General features: G+C 42.7%; 1 protein-coding gene across 3 annotated transcripts in view; it reads left to right on the plus strand.

Annotated features, from left to right (window-relative positions):
• The first annotated feature begins 5,645 nt into the window (after positions 1-5,645).
• The window catches only part of PPM1A (protein phosphatase, Mg2+/Mn2+ dependent 1A), a 34,701-nt gene continuing 21,502 nt past the window's right edge, over positions 5,646-18,844 (plus strand). For 2 of the 3 annotated variants that reach the window (XM_027711754.2, XM_027711753.2), the window contains exon 1: positions 5,646-5,876. The gene's annotated coding sequence lies outside the window, so the exon portion shown is untranslated. The remainder of the gene's footprint in view (positions 5,877-18,844) is intronic. The other variant, XM_027711755.2, reaches the window with a different exon arrangement.

Here is an 18,844-nt window from a genome sequence, read left to right on the forward strand (position 1 = left end):
TTTGCCTCTATTGATATTTTGGTCTTTACTGTACTTTGCTTTTGCTGATTTTCCTGAATTGCAGGTTACTTCCATCAGCAAATTCTCCCTGGAAAAATAAAACTCATGACTGAGCATTGCTTGCTTTCTCTTACGGCTAAAATAAGAAAAACCACATTGTGATGCCCTAATGACTTTGTACCTAATTTTGTAGACTGAAAATTACCAGCATTTGGTTTTTAACTGATGCCATAACTCTGAATGTTGTTTCTAAAAGAGATCAGGGGAGCATGGATCTCCTCTCAGAGGGGACGAAGTGTGGCAGTTTGGGAAGCACTTTTCAGGACGTGAATTATATCAAAGCTGCTGCATTTCAAGAATGCAGGACGTTTGCATGTGATGTTCTTCAAAAGACCGAAGTCTTTGTGACATCCTTCAGATAGATTCCATTTGGATACAGGATACACCCTAGGTGTGTGCTTTTGATGACTTAAACATCGTGTGATTATTAATCATCGCTACACTACTGGCATTTTATGGAGTTCCCAGTGGCACAGCTGCCTGAGCAAATCCCTGCAGATGTCATCACACCGGGATGTTGCAGGAATAGCACCGGGAAGACGTAAAGCCTGCAGCATAGTCATGCAGCTGGCTTCTGGGTTCCAAAAATAGGAGCATCCCCCTGGAGAATGGATAGGGCAGGGCATTGGTACTTCCCAAGCCAAATATAAAGTTTTGACAAGATCACACTATTACAGGCCACACTTATCATTAATATGAAGATTTCTATTAGATAACTTCTAAGCAGCTCAGGTAAATAATTAATTAATTTTAGCCATCTAAAAATGAAGGTTCTAGTCCAGGTGGTCACCTCAGCTTCTTCTGTACTCACAGAAACTACAGGAGACAAAAAAGCCACCTCCAAAGAACTCACACAACCTGCTCCAGACATCAGCGAAAGCACGGGAATAATGATCACCTGCAGGTCTCCTTCTCCTTCCACCAGGGCAGCCTGGACAACAGCTTGATTATCTGTCTGATATTTAGATGAGAATTTATTAGGTGATACAAATTCTGTACCAAACAAAACAAAACCCCACAGTCTAACAGCTTTTTAGGCTGCAAAGTAACTTCAAATGTGTTCTTTCCCACCTATGTCAGCTATTCATGGCAGACCATATAAGAGAGGAGAAACGGGGACAATAGGTAAGGGAACCTGAAACCGAGGTTTCAGAGAAGTAGATTTTTTTCACTTAGGAGTCAAGAAATGTAAACAGTGCAATACAAGAGTTCATGGTAACAACAGTAATCCTCCCCTCTGCTCTGCCCTAGTGAGGCCATATTTGGAGACTTGTGCCCAATTCTGGTCTCCACCGCTCAAGAAAGACAAGGAGCTACTGGAGAAGGTCCAGTGGAGGTCACAAAGATGATGTGGGGTCTGGAGCATCTCTCTTATGAGGAGAGCCTGAGGGAGATGGGCCTCTTTAGTCTGGAGAAGACTGAGTGGGGATCTCATTAATACATTTAAAAATCTCCAAGGCAAGTGCCGAGAGGATGGTGCCAGGCTCTTTTTGGTGGTGCCCAGTGACAGGACAAGGAGCAATGGCCATAAACTAAAACACAAGAAGTTCCACTTCAATATGAGGAAGAACTTCTTTACACTGAGGATGGCAGAGCACTGGAACAGCTGCCCAGGGAGGGTGTGGAGTCTCCCTCTCTGGAGACATTCCAAACCTACCCGGACGTGTTCCTGTGTCACCTGCCTCGGCTGACCCTGCATTGACAGGAGAGTTGGACTGGATGATCTCCAGAGGTCCCAGTTTGGTTATATTGTCAGCCCCAGTTATTCTGTGACTCTGTGATATTGGTTCTGGATGTCCCACGTTTGAGGAACACACAGACAAAATTCCAATACTTCATGATATACCTTATAATAAAGGAAGTTTAACCTGCTGGTATTAAAACAGAAAGAGTTAACAGGAGTGTTGGGCAATAGAACAGGCAGATTACAGCAGGCTCCTCCAGAGTATGGCGATTACAGATGGAAACAGATTCCAAAGTGCAGCTAAAAGCACATTGCCATGTGATCCCAGTAGCAACTGCGGTCCCATTTTCTCTTTTTATGGGAAATGATGTCATTGGGAACGGCTTCATTGGGCTAAGTGTGGAATTTTCTAAATTGAGTTTTAATGAATAGATTGGACAAAATCATCCTCCTGCCTGTAATAACCAAATGTGCATAGGTGGCAAATATCTGTTTATTTAGATACTTAGATTTTTTTTTTTCAGAAATACTCTTGGCAATTACTATCCATCTAAAGACTTTTTTAAAGCTGTGACAGGAAACAGAATTGTCCAAAAATAATATTCTCTAAAAATAGATTGTGGAGCAGCACATCATTTTACATATGCCTTATAAAGATAAAAGAATTTTCTTGTTCCAAACAGTGAAATACGATTCTTCTCGATAACTCATTAATGATTTATGATACAGCGTTGAGTTTCACAATGGTTCTTGTTGCTGTGGTGCTAATGACTCTAGTGACTACAGGTCCCAACCATCTGTATCACAACTTGATGAACAGCTAAAGAGAAAATAAAGAGTTGTACACTGGGAGATGTAGTCTCATCAGCTACAAATAAGTTTAGTTGAGGGATATGTTACACACAGCTGTTTTATCCTAATTAAAAGCGATGTTTGAACTTCTTGCAAATATTTATTACCATTGTCAGTACAACAGGCCAAGCAAAACTAGGAAACTAAATAAAAGTTACACTTTAAGAAAATATTGTGGTAATTTGACTTCATCCAATTTCCCCTGAAAAAGCATATAAATAGAAAATGACAGCAGCAAACTCTCTGCTGTCATTACATTCCTGCAGCTTAAAACTGGGACATCACAAAACAATATGCACAGCCATGTTTTCAATCACTTTTATTTAAAATAAAAACCACTCAAAACACAGCTGTGGATAACATGGAATCTAAATGAAACCCATGATTGTATATAATTCAAAGTGTTAGGAGAGATTTATTAAAGTGGAAAAGGAGGGTGAAAGATTAAATTTATGTTTAAGTGTAGAGGTTAAAGAAACATGGCACATGCCTGCAGGAATTCTGTGTAACCTCTACCTTGTCTGTATATTGTAGATTTGGCGGTGGGGGGGAAAGGAAAAAAAGGAAGGGAAGGCAAGGAAAAGCGAGGCCAAACAAGGCAAGGCAAGGGGAAAGGGAAATGCAGCTTTAAAAGCCTGAACTGCATTCAAATTGTAATCAATTATCTTTGGATACCAAAAAGAAATTCAAAATTGCACTGATGGAGATTATGGGAATTACTCCACGACCTTCCATAATCTCCCTTTCATTGTGGAATACGCTGCATATTTTCAGTATATTTTGCATTTAAATCTCTCTAAAGGTTTGTTTCCACTAACAGAGTTTACTGCATTTAACTACAAAAGCCCGAAATTTCTAAATCAAAGGCCCTGAATCGCTAACAGAACGATTAGCAATACCGCGGTGCTCAGTATCGTGATAACGATCACGATGAGGGTGAACACAGGGAGTCTGGGTCCAAACATTCCATCCAGGCACAGGCAGCAACGGGAACTGGAGATTTTGTGATCTCGCCAACACGGGCAGTTTATCTATCACAGGAAAGCCCCACAACTATGAGGTTTTGTTGGATTTTTAGCAGCTCTTTTAGCTATCTCTGGGTAGGGCTTTGATGTTGTTGGTCTAATCTGCGCAAAAGCCCTCGATAAACTGCCCTCAGTCCCTGATGAAGTTGCACCGATGGATATCTACGATGGGAACATAACCAGCAATTGGAGGGCTTTCCAAACATTCATCTTAGGGAATCCTAGAATGGTTTGGGTTGGAAGAGACCTTAAAAGACCATGTCGTTCCAATCCCCCTGCCATGGGCAGGGACACCTTCCACTAGACCAGGTTGGTCAGAGCTCCATCCAGCCTGGTGGCCTTGAACGCTCCCAGGGGTGGGAGAGCCACAGCTTCTCTGGGCAACCTGTGCCAGGGCCTCACCACCCTCACAGTGAAGAATTTCATCCTAATTTCAAATCTAAACCTACACTCTTTCGATGTAAAGCCATTACATGTATGGCTGCTTGCTGTCGTCGCTGTTTAAGACGGAAACTACCTAGAGTAGACAAGCTTGCTAAGCACCCACTTCACCTTTCCCAGTCCTCCTCAGCATCTCTCCCTTTGCATTCAATTCCTTCTTTACAGCCTCGCAGCTCCGGTGCATTCCTAATCCTCCCCTTGAAGCACTCCCTCCTCCTGGCACCCACTCCAGCTCGGAAATCCCCAGCCACAAGGTTTAACCACGGCTTGCCGGAATTAGCAGTTTCCCCCCGAACCACCCCTCTCCCATCGCAGCCTCCTCAGGCATCCCCCCCCTTCTTGAGACCAAACAGTGGTCTGTCTAAAGGCTTTTCCTCTCAGTTGGTTCTCTGCAGGCTGTCGGGGGGAGTCTCTGCCACAGCCTGAGCACACCGCCATCCCTTTTGTCCACAGGCCAGCCTTGATCAAAGGGTGGCTGAAAACCGTGGGATTATTAAACCCATTATGCGTTCATTACTGGTAATCCGCTGCTGATTTTGCCAGCGGTCGTGCTTCCAGCGGGAAAATCTGCGGGGCTCCGGTTCAGGCGGGTAAGAGGATATCGCTCAGGACCAGGGGACACAGTCTTAAAGTGCGCCAGGGGAGGTTTAGGTTGGACATCAAGACGAATTTCCTCGCAGAAAGGGCGATTAGACATTGGAATGGGCTGCCTAGGGAGGCGGCGGGGTCTCGGTCCTTGGAAGTGTTGAAGGAAAGACTGTCCGTGGCACTTGGTGCCATGGTCTGTTTGACATGGTGGTGTTGGATCATAGATGATCTCAGAGGTCTTTTCCAACCTAACTGATTTTGTGATTCAGGGAGACGAAGCTGATGCCCCCAGCGCCTCGGGACCCACCGCCCGCCCGCTCCATCGCCGTCAGGTGGGCTGAGCTACTGCCGCCACGGGCCCGGGACCGAGATCGGGACAAGGATCCCAACCGGGAGCTGCCGCCTCCCACCCTCGCGTCGCTCTCATCCCTCAGGGAGAGGGGTGGGGCCGATGACGTCACCGCCCCTCGCGCCGGTCCCGCGCAGGCGCGGCGCGGCGCGGGACCCGGGGCGGAGGGTGATGTAATACCCGTAACGGCCCCGCTCCCACATCCGGGTACCCGCCGGGGTGCGCTGGGGTTTTTTTTCCCCTCCTCTCCCTCCTTTTTTTTTTTTTTAACCCCACGAAAAACCTCCGTTTGTCGCTTATTTATTTTCCTTTGGGGAGGGGAGGGGAAGTGTTTCGTGTTTGTTTTTTTTTTTTTTCTTTTTAACGAGGGTGAGAACGAAGAGGGAAAGGACGCGCTGGGGCGCGCGCGCGCGCGCGCTCCCGTCTCTCCTCATCCCCCCCCTCCCCACCTTCCCCCTTCCCTCCCCTGCGGCGCGCGCGCCTGCGCAGAGGGGCGGAGGCGGCGGCGGCGGCAGCGGCGCAGCGCGAGAGCGTCCGTGTGTCCGTCCGTCCGTCCGTCCGTCCGCGGCCGGCGCTCCGCGGGGGCGCTGCGCGGGTGGGCGCGGGGGCATCTCGGGCCGAGGGGGGACGGGGGACCCGGGGACGGAGGGGGGGGCCGGCGGCGGCGGCGGCGGCGGTGGGGGCGAGATGAGCGCTGGGCTCCCCCTGGGCACAGAGCCGCCCTGTGAATGAGCTGAGGCGAGGCCGCCAGCCGGGTGCCCCCCTCCTCCTCCTCCTCCTTCTCCTCCTCCTCCTCCTCCTTGTCCTCGTCCTTCACCGCCGGGAGCGGGAGCGCGGCCCTGCCCGCGGAGCCGGCGCAGACCCCGCGGCCGGGGCGGTGAGTGTTCGCTGCGCCGTGAGGGGGCGGCGGGGCCCGTAAACAACCGGGGGTGGCTGCGCTGGGGCGGGGGGGCGGCGTGAGGAGCCCGGCGCCATCCCCGGCGGCACAGCCGGGATGGAATCGGAATGGGAACGGGGATGGGGGTGCGATCCCGCTGGGATAACGCCGCTGCCGGGACCCCCCCGAGCAGCCCCTGCATTGCAGCGCCTGCTGAGGGCGGGGGTGTCCCCGCAGCCCCCCCCGGGCACCAGGAGAGGAGGGCGAGCAGCGCGGGCTGGGCCTGGCTCAGGTAGAAAACCAGCAGCTTTCCCTTTCTCCCTGCCCCCCCTTCTTCCCTCGCCCGGAGTTCATTAAATAAAAGGCTATAAACAGCCTGCTCTCTCCCATCGCCACCCAAACGCTCGGGGCACGGCACTGGGGAAGGAGAGAAAAAAAAAAAAACACCACGCATCTATTTATAAAGCACCCCACCCTGGCGAGGGTCGGAGCATCAAGCGCTCCCCGAATAGTGACACAGTGATGCAGCGGGGCGGCTTCCCCTCGCCAACGCCTTTCGGGCGTTTTAAAGTTCGGGAGAGATTTCGGTGCCTTTGAAAACAATGTCGTTGAGCAAAGGTTGCGCTGTGACGGTCTGTGATCTGTCACGGCCTGCGTGGTAAAAGTCCGTGGAACCGAGCGCTCCCCCCTCCCCCCCGCATGAGAAAGTTGTGCTGGGTTAATTGGGCTTGCGTGTGAAATGCCAGAGGTTCTGAGCATACGTCTGAAGCTTTTTGTTACATTAGATTGTGTGCTTGTGGCTGTGATACAGCTTTAAGACCGGCTGGAGGTTAATAGTTTTTCACGGGAATTGATTTTGCAGACGTCTGTTCGATACGTATTTGTATTTATTTAGTACGATTAAAATATTTCAGCGTTGCCCATGTGGATGGCAAAATTTTCGTTGTAGCAAAACTAATGTTTAAGTCTACAGTAATACTTGGGAAGAACTAGATTTTTTTTTTTTAGAGCTGTACCTTCTGTCAAATGAGAAAGTGCTGTTCATTGAGGGCCTGTCTAGTAACCTTAAGGTTTAAGGTCCTGTATGTCATCCAAAAGAATTTTTTGGTTTTATTTTTTTTTAAGCAGAAGGTGATTTTAGACCACCGAGAGCAGTAGCTAGAAGGAAGGTAGGTGATATGTTTTCCTTAGACTGGGATGTTTAGCATCAGAGTAAACAGAATGAATTTATAAAGTAGGAGTTCGAAGTCTTGTGATTCTAGGAAATGACTTCCCAAATGTGAGCCCGTGTAGCACTTTGCTGAGCTGTTCCAGTGGTTAGGTGGCTGAAGCAGGATTTGTGAAGTACCAGTGCAGTTAAGGCTGGTTGGCTGCTGTTACTCAGGACCCTGTGTGAGTTGCCAAATGACCAACAATTGTGCAATTTCTACCCGCATTTCTTCTGTGATACCTTCCCTTCTGTTACTATTCATAGTTTTTTCTATGAATGACATCAGAGACACGGGATGGGGGAAGAAACATGGCTCAGGGAAGTTTTACACTTTACCTGTCCAATCACAGTATCAATCACAAGGAAGGTGTTGAAGGACAACAGTTTTGGTAGGTGTTACCAGCATTTTTGCCTGGGGTAGGGACAGCTGCTCCCAAAGTTTTCTCTTCCAGGCGTTTCTGGGTCTACCTTTTGTGTATGAGACTGGGCTAAGAGTAAGAAAACTTGCTGATGCATCATGCCAGTTATTAATGTTTTTCTCACAGAGATCTCTGATGAAAGCCTCAGGTAAATGTGGAGAGAGCTGCTCTGTCCTCTCTAACTGTTTGGCATAGCCATGTTTTTGTCGTATAAAGGCAAGGCCTAGCTCTGGTTTACAGGTTTATTCCTCTGGTTGGTGGTTGTCTGGCAAATCTCTCCCCTTGAGGTACAGTAGAAAACTATTCCTGTGTTCCAAGTATTTCCTAAACTGTCTATAGGTAAGCTTAAGTTACTTTTGTTGAAACAGAGGAGGAGAGATGGAAATGCCAAATGACTGGTGAAGTTTGCAGGTCTAAACAAGCACAACTCAGGGCAATTTGAATTAAAGCAGAATACTAAATATTTTTTTTTCTATAAAATCGAGCTAGTTGCTTCTTATCTGGAGTGCAGCTTATGTGGTGGAGTTGAGTCATTCTTGCTGAGACAGCATTTTGAGTACTGTCGTTAAAATGCTTAGAAATTTAACTCTGTCACAGTATAATTTGCAAACTTATGTAACTGGTATGTTTTTGAATGCAGCTGTCAATAAGAGATCTTATTGCACTTTTCCTTTTTAGTGAAACTGTGGAACATAAAGCAGCTTCTTTCACAAGATGACCTAAATATAAAAGTCATTTAAGAACAGCATATTTCTTACAAAAATATTGACGTTGCTATTGACTTAATTTTTAAGTGTTCAGGTCTGTTCTGATGTAAAAAATACTTACATAATTGGCTAAGCAGAACTGCATTGCAATCAAGTGATGGAATGATGCAGGTCGTGTTATTAAATAAGCAAGTTTTGGAATGGAAAGTACTGTAAAATAATTGTATTCGTTTTGTCTCTGCAAACCAGAGGCGTTTTTAAGACTTGACTGGTAGCAGTGTTTGAAGTCAAGACAGTAGTGGCTTATCATAGGTAAACCTGAACCAAACAGCATTTATTCTTGCTACTGCATGTGGCCCTTCGTGATTTTTGCTCCTCTTTTCTCATAAATCATACTTGACTTTTACTTCAAAAAAAAATTGACTCATTATCTTTTTTTTTTCTGAATGATGCAACTTGTAGTCTCATTTGGTTTTTTGAAAATTAAACTCCTTTTGGATACTACTTTGTTGCTGAATTCTCACTGATCTCTGTAGTTTAGTCACATGATCCAAGTTGCAGTTTAAAATACTAGGATAAGAAATAAACCTCTGTAAAATTTCACATGCTTAACTCTAGTGCTCTTCATTGAATGAATGGCAAAGCACCAAGTATGTGTGTACAATTTGTAATCCCTGAAAAAATGCCGGTGTTCTTGGGATATTTAGAAGGTCCAGGGAATGCAGGTAAATTTACATTTTATGGCATTTTATATACATTCCATTAGCCAGAGGCTAAAAAATAACGTTTAAGGAGAATTCATGACGTGATGTGGGTCACAGTGGAGGTAACATTATCTACTTGAAGCTTCGTAGTGTTGCTGTCTGTGAAGGAACAGTTTGGCATTTATTAAGATTTAATATTGCCAGAGTAAATCATTTGACTCTTAAGACGAGGAAGAATGTTTAGACCAAGAAAATTGTAATCAGGGCAGGAGGAGAAAGCAAATGTGATACCTGGGGAGTGAGCAGGCTGATTTTTGTTCCTGAGTAGAGGTAGCAACCACTGAGCGTTACTGGTGTTAAACCACAAATTTAAGTTACAGATTTCTGTCAAGTCTCTATCTTATTTATTTGTCTGTTTCTGTTTGTGTTTAAACACATATACTGGTAAAATTCACGGATGGATGTTTCAGCTTGCTGCTGAAGTCTACAAAACAGAGCATGTTTACAAATATGTGAAACAGTCGCTCAGATTTTTTTTTAACAGCTCTTCTCAAAAAGTGTTTCGATGTGACTAAAACAACAGAATAAAAACTTCCTTCATTGCACATCCAGTGAAGTACACTTCTACTGTTTAGAGTGTAAACTTTGTATCAGGATATATGTATATATATCAAAGGAGCATTTAAGAGTGATACAAAGGAAAAAACCAAACTAGCTAACCATGTTTCAGTATTGAAATGTGGAGAAAAGCAGTTTACACGTAGGGGAAAAAGTACATTATCCTCTTTGTTGCTAAACAGATTAGTTCTCAGTTCAGGTAAGACTATTTTAGTAGGTAAAAAGCTCTCTAAAGTCTTCGAAGATAATAGTTTACAAACCCAACAAACTCAAATGTAACATGGCTTGTATTTTGATAGCTGCAGTTTAAATCAAAGCATTTCAGTGTGCTTGTGCTGATACTCCACGTGCAACTGAATTATGTGAGGACTACTCAGATGTCTGATGTTGCTCTCATGCTTAAATGCCTTGCTGGACTGTGACCTAGAGGATGAAATGTGTTCTCATGTTTGGGCCTCAGCTGTAACTTGAAGGGTTTTCTGTCTCTATGTGTGCAGTTCATTTTAACTGCCAGCTGTACTTGTGCTCTGGAATTTGAATGGTGGCCTGTATTCCTGACCATGTATCAGAGCAATTTGTCCATGACCGTTCTGTGGTATTTTTTACTTAGAAATTTTTTACTCTAAAATGGCAATGGCCACGAGAAATGTAAACTGTGCCCACGCTCTTTGTGTTTGGAGATGAGCTCAAGGAATTCTCCAGCTGTTAAGTAAAACCCAGTCTTTGAAAGGGGTGCAGGATGTGGAAAACTGTGGGCAGGTAAGCACTTAGCATTAAATTGTAGGAAAATTTAGTGAAGAAAGAATCAGTTTCTATCAGTCAGTAATTTTCTGGTTCCCCCAGTCAATTCTAGTGAGTATTTGGACAGACCCTTCTTAAGAATATTGTGCTGCTTCTCTCTGTAAAGAACCATTCTGAGGCTGCAGAGTGAGGCCTGTGAGCTTGGGCAGTCTGGAAATTAGCATTGCTTATATTTTGAAGAACAAGTGAATTGACAATGACCTCATTCAGTGATCAGAGTGTTTAGAGCTGTGATGAACTCTTGGACTGAGCAGAGCACCTTTACTGCCTTGTTCATCAGGGGCAAATCATCTCTGCACTGATGGAAGTGAACTTGGTAATCGCTGTTCCCCTCAGGAAAACCTGTCCTAAAAGGTTCTGTCTGCATAAAAGGCTAAAACAATAGGGGTTTTTTGTTTTATCTTGGTATGTCATTTTTATATTTTTATGCAGTCTTGGGGAGAAAATCTACTTTATTGCAGCAGTCATCCTTTAACTTTGTTCTTTAATGAACAAAGGAATGCTGGGGACGTGAGGGCAAAAGAGCTTTATAAATCAAAGCTCTGTATATGTACAAATGAACAAATTCCAGCTTTTCCTAAGCTTTGAGGATTTGACTTCCAGGTCTTAATGTGCTCCTGGCATAGTTTTGATGTCATTTCCTTGCAAGCAGAGCCAGGTTACAGCTGTACACTTTGCAACATTTCCTATTTTATTGCCATTTTATTCCCTTGTGTAGTCATCAGGTTTTAAGTCTCTCTTGTAGCTGCTTTTGCTGTAGCCTCACCAGAATAGTGTTAATATTGCTGAGATCAGAACCCCACTAATATTTTCGTGTAAAGTGAAAGCACTGGGAAATTGCTTGTGTATTATTTCATAATACTGAGTACTTGACTAAACAGGAAATTTTGGGGCCTTCATACAAACATCATCTTCTAATCATTGGGCGCATACATACTGGTGGCATTTTCTCTAAATAGTTTATTTTATTCCCAGGCACTATGTGTATAAACTTTATTTTTTTTCACTTGGGTCTCATTCTTCCATATTGATAAATAAATGGCTCATCAGACAAATCACAAACAGGTGGTTGAAGTTAGGAAGATCTGAAGTTTGAAAGCTTTAAATAATTATTTTTTAAAGGGAGCAGTGACCTTGGTGAGAAACTGGAGGCACAGGGAGGAAGAATTAAAGAGCAGGTTGTGGGATGAGTCCATGTGTTCAGTTTTCTTGAAGTATATAGGACTGTATTAACTTAATTTTCAAAACATTTGTGGTGAGGTTATCAGTGAATCAGTATGACAGACGGATGGAGGGGGTTTATAAGAATCTGTACACATTACTACAGACAACAATACCGGCTGTAAAAAACGTGGCAGTTTCCTGAACTGAAAGTGACTCTGAGTAATTTTTGTTTCCATATTTCAGGAATAGTTCAGTTAATGCAATTGCTGTGTTGTTGTTTTTTAAAATGTAGTTATTCGAGCCTCCCTTTGTTTTTTGCGTCTCAGCGAATAATCCCATTGGGACCTTTTTCCGTGGAGCATCCTTTTCCTGGTTATTTTAACACTTCAGCTAAAACACAAAGACAAATTGGCAGCAGCTTGACTTCAGTCACATTGGAACCTCCTGAGCAGTTCTGGCTATTCCAATAAACCATCCTGGTCTTGAGGCTTTTCAACAAATATCTTCACTTTCCTCTTTTGGGATAGTGGCAGGACAGGCTCTGACTCCAATTCTGTCTTGATTTTTCTAAATAGGTTTAGCTGAGCTTGATAAAAAAAACAAGTGCTTTTTGGTTGGTTGGGTTTGTTTTTTTCTTTCTGACACAGAAATAGTAGTGGAATGATGTGATTCTTCCACTAAATAAAGCATTCCTCTATGAATCTTAAAATTATTTTTTTTTAAATGGCAGGAATTTTGTGATTGGTAGTACAGTGAACAAAGATGCTGAGACTGTAAATGAGAGATCAAAAAAAGAAATGTAAAGAATAGGAGTGTTTTAGCTATTATTTGAAGCTTTTGGTATGGTCAGGTCTGTTAAATTCTTGGACTTTAGGTGGCTTGTACTCAAGTAAGAATTTTCAATTAGGCCTACAGTGTCCAGGAGTGGGGTAATGATCTGTCATGATGAGAGATGACAGTGGCAGAGCACTCGTGGTATTACAAATACTGGAAAAAATTGTAAATCAACTTTCGTGACTTACTGTAGCTCCATTCTTCTGGGTTGCCTTTTTCTGTTTCCTTTTCCCCCGTGTTTTCTTTGTGGTGAAACTATTGCTGTGCGTGGTTCTGTTGGAATGGCTGCATAGCCCTGACATGAGCAGTTCGGTTGGAACCCTTACAATTTATTTCTTTGCCTTGCTCTTTCAAAAAATTTGAATCTTACTGCATCTCATTGATATATAAAATGAAGCAAAGCCTTTCTTTCTCCTGACTTCTGTCTACAGAGACTGCAGCTTCCTTGGATCTTCCACTTCTTTTTTGCAGTTGCTTCAATGGGGCTTTGAATTTTGGCTGGAGTCTGCAGGAGTGTCTGTCCTATTAACAAAGTGGTTGTCTAGGCTTACTGTCTAAAATGGGTGTCTTTTGTTTATCTTCCTACACTTTTAAGTAAGAAATCTTGGGAAAATGAAGTATAACCAGAAAGGTGCTGAACTAACCACCAGCATGGGCATGTTTTTTGCTTATTAATGCTTTCAAGCAAGGACCTTGGTGTTTTCATTCTCATACTGTTCAGACAGCAGCATATGAATTTATGCAGAGTTACCTCATTGATTTTCATAGTACTTGTTTGTGCTATTTTGGTTGTCTACATAGTTTTTCATGGTGATTGGGCTGCTCATACTCTGGTACTGCTGCTTAGTGTGGTTTTTTTTCTTTATGCTTTCCCACTTGTAATTTATAGTATGAATATTTAGAAAGAAGTAAAAATTCTATTTTGGTCAAGAAATACTCCCTTAGTCGTGTTCTGAGGGTGCCAGTCATGTTAGGATCCTGATGAGTGACTGCTGCTTGTGGATGCAAGTTGTAACTCCTCTCTAGAATCAATGTAGTGATTTTTTTTTTTTCATTCCCAGCAGTGGTCTCAGTGATTCTGGAAAGAAATTATTTTCTTCAGTAACTGACCATATTGCAAAATTAACTCCATAAAGAAATCTTGAAACTACATCACCGTCTTCCAAATTTCTACAGGAACAATTTGTTAGAGGCGAATTATCTTTTTCAATGTCCAGGGCTTCCTTTTCCAGAAATCAGATTACACATCTCTCCGCTGGAGAGAGTTTGAACCTCAGCCAAAACACATTCATACTGAGAAGCTTCTGGTTTAACCTTGGAACAGGTTTAGTTGTCTACAGGAAGGGTAGGTAGGAGCAGAAAATGATGTTTTAAGAAGAAGCTGAAACATGTTGTTGGAGGGAGGGTGTTAACTCAGGAATGGTTACCTTCTGTGTTCCAGAAGGCTTTAATAATCCTCTCCTAAATCCTACCTGCCCTGCCATACACACCACGTGGGATAAAATATTTTGCTGCTTAGTACAGGGAGGCATTTGGAAAGGCTGTCAGCTCCTAGGAAGGAGAAGGGATTTTGAGCAGAAGAGAAGTTATGTTTAAAAAAAAAAAGAACTTGCAAAACAGCCCAGCTTGGTGAAATGGCAGTGCCTTGGACCAGCTATTAAATGGTCAGAACTTGGAGGTATTTGTAGCAGAGGTGCAGGGATTTAGTGTTTTCTGCTGTGCTGGGAAGCTGTAATTGCAGTCACTGTTGCATTTTAATTACCAGGAGAGAGGGAGGGTAAGTTGAGAAAGTTTGGAGCAGTTCATACTTTCCCTCATACACACAAAGTCATTAACTTGCTTACTCTGGGTTGGGTTTTTTTTTTCTGCCCTGTCTTTCACTTGCATCCATGTGTAGATGTTCTTGCGTGTCCAAAGGCCTGTTTCTGAGAGTTTTGATATTTCTCTTTACTTTCTTTAAACTAATGTTTCCAGCTGTCTGCCTTTTCCTGTTCCCTTTGTCTGCCACATGCCACAGCTCCTACATCTCTCCTAAACCAAGAAATTGTTGGTGTTATTAGAAGCATGGGTAGTTTCTCATGTTCTTCCCTTCGCAGTTGTCTTACTGCAGTGTAACACAGACTGCAGTTGCATCCCTAAGAAGCAAATGTTCTGGTGAGGAAATTCTGTGTTAGTCCATGTTTATTCAAATAGCCCTGCTTCTGTATTTAATTTTTTTTTTTACATCTTTTTCATAGAAAATTCATGTCTCCTAGTTGGCCATTTATTCCTGTATTTGAAAGTACACATTCAGAAACATCAGCTGTAATTTTTTAGTATTTTACTGATGTTTTGAGCTGTAAGTGCCAGAACTCAGTCATATAGCCTCCAATAGTTTTTAAATAGTTTCATTGGCAAGAAGCTTTTTCATGACTTCATTCAGCCCATGACTGTGGTGTAATTATGTCTCCTCATCTGCGTGTTCTGCTTTATTTTAGTCATTCTTCCGATCCCTGGGATGATCTCTGACATGTTGTTTGTTAAAATTAATTGATTTGGGGCATCCAGTACATTCTGTCAGTTTTTCATTCAACAGGCTCTGACTCCTGAAAATGTTTCCACGTTTGCACAATTCCATGCTGTCTGGCTACTGCATCCAGCCTGCTTAAGGCAGAGGGAAAAATTCTGCGGATCAGGCTGGAGTTGAAGTTGAACAAATGCCCTTTTTCTATTCAGTAGCAGTCTGTATAATTTGGTGACTTGCTCTGTGTCCTGCAGCTCAAGTAAAGGTTGTAATCTTTCTTTATGGTGCTCATTACAACACACGGGTTATAATGTCACTGAGAGAATTGTTCCAGGAAATTGGAGTATGGGGGTATTTCTCAGCTTAGTTAGAACAAGTGCCTGTGACTTGAGTGTGGTTCATATAAGCAGCTTATCCTAGTGGAAGGAATACAAGTTGCACATTGTTTTAAGAGGATTATTAATTTACATATTGTTGAAGTACAAGTTTCAGATGGGGGTGGTTAGTTTTCTTGGACGAAACGATCAAATCCTTGTCCAAATTCCTTGGAAAAATAAATTGTATTTTTATAGAGGTATGTGGAGTTACATTAACTGTCCTTTGTGAACAATGTAGGACTTACCTTCACTTGAACCTTCAAGCAAATCAATAAGCAAATACCAAAACAGTAAAATTTATTTTCCAGTGTATCAGAATGGGCATTACGGTTGTGCTGCCCGGATAGCACAATTTGAGGAACAAATGAAGGGGCAAAGAGATTTCATGCATTCCAGTGATGTATCTGTGGTTGTCCCTGGTTGTCCATGGTCTGGTATACTAATTACTCTCCTTTTCTTTGCCACTCTGTTCTCCAGTTGTGTCTATTTTCAAGGAGTTTTAGCTACTGACTCTTTGGCATGCTCCATTCATTATTTCAATTTTGTTTCTAATGCTGCAGTCCTTTGAATTTTGGCACTCTGGTGCTTTATCCAAGGTCTTGTTACTTGTGTTGATTTTTATAGGCCCTGTACAGTATTCTTGCTTTTCCTGCAGTCTGCAAACTGCAGCTTGAGTTCTCCGTGCACTTGTTGTAGATGCTGTCCTTCAGTTTGACCTCCACAAAATCAGGGTTTCAGAACTCAGGGTTTAAATGCACTCACAGATGCGTCCCCTGCATATTTGTTTCTGTTCACGGGGGTCCGTTTTCACTTCTAGCTTTGCTCAGAAGCCTCTCTGTTCTTCAGAGCCAAAATCCAGAAACTTTGACTGCAGAAAGCTCTTCTTTTTTAGGACATAAAACTAATGCAAGTCCCTGATATGAAGATGGTAAACAAAGAATCATGTTAGATTAAAATTGAAGTTTTGGCTAATTGTTGTGGCATTTGCTGTGCTAGATGTGTTAGTTGCCATTTCTGAAGAAAATGTTGCACCTCTGATCTTTTTATGAGGCACCACCCTTATAGTACTGTTCAGAATGGTCCTTCTCTAAGAAAATAAAAGTGGATGGTGTATTTTTGCCACTAAACTTTATGATTAAAGTGCATTTTCTCTTACTTTGCCATTAATAGGAGCAGGAAGAATGTCTTCTCCTTTAGCACATGTGAATTATTCAAGCATCCCAGAAGTCGAGGCTTCCAGAGTAGAGGACTGGTTCTATCTCCTGCTGCGAGACCAGTTTTCTAACATGATTGTAGAAATGTGTGGCTGGGTTAAGAAGGGAAAGGGTAGTAAAATTATTTGGAGAATGAAGGTCATAAAATGAGGACTCCTCTTAAGAAAGATGACTAAAGAAATAAAGAGTGGCTAAGTTAGGCCATGTTCAGGATCTGTTCCTTTATGTATTGCACATGGTGCATGCAGTGTGTTCTGGGGCTGACGTCTCTGTAGTGTTTTTACATAACAAAGTCATGCTGTAACTTGGGCACTTGCACTGCTATAGGTTAATCAGATTTGCATACAGAGTTAAATGCTTAACCAAAGGTGTCATTCCAGCTTAATCACTACAGTGCACAAAGCACCTCATCAAAGAATGAAAAACTGTACTGGTAATTTAGGTAGACACTGGTGTGTGAAAGATATTTCCGTAGATAAGTACTCAAAAACAAGTCTAAAAAGTATTTTTAGTGGGAAGGAGGCACGGCTTTCTTACATCAGTCTTTGTGTGTGTGTCTGTCCCTTCTTTTAAAACTAAGATTTTTTTTTTTCCTAACCAAGACACTGTAAATTCTTCAGGTTTTAACCACACTTAAGGGTGTGGGGAGAGAAGTAGCAGGTAGCTTCCAACTCCTAAGAATTCAGAGATTGGTCATATTTGACTCAATTTTTTCTGAATTAGAATTGAAATTCTAGGAAAAACCTAAAAGCCTGGCATGTTCATTCTATCCACAAGTAAATGATGCTTTCTCTTTGGATACAGTGAGGATTTTGAAAACTTGGCCTCCTTTCCTGCAGGTTTAGAACTGAAGTTCTGGTGGAAGTATTGGCTGGAGTGTTGCAGGGACGACAAGTGCACTCTGTTGTTGCAGTTTCTGCAGGTGATCACTTCATGCCATGGGCTGGGGATAATTTCCAAAGGGGTTGTTGCATGACCACATTGTGGTTTTACTTCTGCCTGCTTGTATTTGCATCCATGGTGGGAACTCGCACCCTGGAAGGATCCCGGGTCAACATCTCACCTGCAAGGCTTAATTTAGAAGAACCTCAGCTTTCAGGTTACCTTCTGGGGAGGGATGAGGCAACATGGTTTTTAAATGGAGAGTGGATTTGTTAACTTTGGAAGTGTTCTGCCAGTTCTGTAGGAGTTGTTAAAACTTCATGTGGCCTGTCTGTGTATTTTTATTGGGGTTTACATGATAAACTACTAAATAGGACAGACTGCTTACAAAGCACAACTCTGGATCTTGTGTACTTAGTAAGGTGAGAGAACAGAAGGAACACTGCCAGTTTTGACGTCCAAATTTTGACAGTGCTTGTGGTCAGTTTAACTGTATCCTGTTCTTAATCTTTTCTGTTTTGTTTCAAACACACCAATAATGTCAAATACTTCACGAAAATGTGGTATTTGCCTGGGCAGTTTCTGCTTTTTGAGCCCTAAAGATGAAATAATTGAATATCTTCATTCTGTTTTATGATCTCTTTGACAGTAAAAAAGTGTGAGGTGTTAAACTCTGCTGCTGTCGTGGGATGAATAAAAAGTATTATTCTGCAAAATAATTCCCCATGTGATGTGTGACAACATTCTGTAATTATTTTGATCACTCTGACTTCAGTAGAGTTGCATGTGAAGATAAAAAAGTCGAAGTCATATTTTTTTCCTAGCAACTGCAGTAATGTGAACCTCTCCTGCATGTGCTGGGACACAAGACACGCTCAGTACACACTCTTGTTTTGTTGGTTAGTTACAGTTTGCTTGGGCATCAATATCTCGTGTTTGCTTGAGAAGAGACAGAACTTCAGAGCAGGGTTTGGGGTGAGAGGAAGCAGAGGTGTATTGCTGCTGCTGCCATCTCCATACCGCTGAAGTATGTGTTTTGTTTTTGTTAACAAAGCATGTGAGCCAGAGAGTGTATAACCAGTCCCCGTGCCTCACATTTGAATCACTGTTGTGGTGAGATCAAATATAAACATTTCTTGACTGTTTATTCTAACACAGATGTTTTAGAAAGGTTGATAGTGGCTGGAAAAAAAGCTATGTGAAAAGCTTTGTTGGATGTATGGTGTCACTTAGAGCTGGTGCTGTATTGCATTAGAAAGTGATGTTATCAAAAAGTGATGTGGTCACTTAGAAAACTGGTCAAATATATTCCACATGCAAGTTAAACATTTCTAAAGCCCCTGGTGTACTGATTTTTCTGCTAGTGCAGCTGCTTAGATGGGCCTCAGGTAAAATGTGCTTCAGAATCTCTTCTCACAGTTAATTTTTGCCCACTGTCTTCAGGTAGAAAAGCTCATAATCCTGTTCCATTACCTTGCATTGTATAACAGTGATTTGCAGAGTCTTTGATGCTTCCCAGGGCACAATTTGCAAGT

This window comes from Pipra filicauda, unplaced genomic scaffold (genome assembly GCF_003945595.2).
Source record: "Pipra filicauda isolate LSUMZ 115617 unplaced genomic scaffold, ASM394559v2 scaffold304_size882533_pilon, whole genome shotgun sequence".
Taxonomy (NCBI): Eukaryota; Metazoa; Chordata; class Aves; order Passeriformes; family Pipridae; genus Pipra; species Pipra filicauda.